Here is a 1,090-nt window from a genome sequence, read left to right on the forward strand (position 1 = left end):
CCCACCGCAGAAGCATCAAAGGAAAAGCTGAAAATTGGGTAACTGGGGATGTGACGAACTTCCCATCGAGTGACACGTCCATGATGGGGTTTGGTAGATTTGTAGTCATATTTGCTGACATGGTTCCCATGTGCCATAATTAACCCACTTTGAACGTCACATAAATTTCTTTACTATTTTTCGTATGTCGTAAACCTTGCTGCTCTAAGCGTCGCCGAGCCCAATGGTGACGTGGAGGGACGCCTGCATTTTGCACTCTCACAGAGGAAGGTTGTAGTCACCGTTCACTACAGACTTAGAATGAAATTTTGACTTTACAGCGGAGTATGCGCTGATATGAAACTTCCTGGCAGATAAAAACTGTGTGCCGGACCGAGACTCGAACTCGGGACCTTTGCCTTTGGCGGGCAAGTGCTCTACCAACTGAGCTACCCAAGCACGACTCACGCCCCGTCCTCACAGCTTTACTTCTGCCAGTACATCGTCTCCTACCTTCCAAACTTTAGAGGACCTCTCCTGTGAACCTTGCAGAACTAGCACTCCTGAAAGAAAGGATATTGCGGAGACATGGCTTAGCCACAGCCTGGGGGATGTTTCTAGAATGAAATTTTCACCATACAGCGGAGTGTGCGCTGATATGAAACTTCCTGGCAGATTAAAACTGTGTGCCGGACCGAGACTCGAACTCGAGACCTTTGCCTTTCGCGGGCACTTGCCAGGAATTTTCACTACATACTTCTTCGTCGCAATGGGAGACAGTTAGGGGGCTTCGGAAAAATGATGCATTAATAGTTCAGTGAAGTGTAGTTCTCAATAGCATCGCCTCTGCCCCCCCCCCACCCCACCCCTCTCCGCATCTCGGAGTGAAACTCGACTATCCACACCATAATTAATGGGTATTACTAATTAGAATTCTACTTAGGTAATTGAGTTGCTAATTTTGCCATGTTCTGCTGATTTAATTTCGCCTTCAGAGATCAACGCAGCACGTACAAGTGTATGGGAGTGGCCAACCAAAGCTGACCGGAAAAATATTTGCTGTAAGGATGAAGCAGAATTGACCCTTGTTAATGAACTTCACACGAGATGC

At 47.2% G+C, this 1,090-nt stretch overlaps 1 non-coding gene across 1 annotated transcript; it reads right to left on the minus strand.

Moving 5' to 3' along the window:
• Positions 1-364: 364 nt before the first annotated feature.
• Trnaw-cca lies at positions 365-439 on the minus strand. Its single transcript has one exon. It is a non-coding gene; the product is annotated as a tRNA-Trp (tRNA).
• Positions 440-1,090: the final 651 nt, after the last annotated feature.

Source organism: Schistocerca americana, chromosome 1 (assembly GCF_021461395.2).
Source record: "Schistocerca americana isolate TAMUIC-IGC-003095 chromosome 1, iqSchAmer2.1, whole genome shotgun sequence".
Taxonomy (NCBI): Eukaryota; Metazoa; Arthropoda; class Insecta; order Orthoptera; family Acrididae; genus Schistocerca; species Schistocerca americana.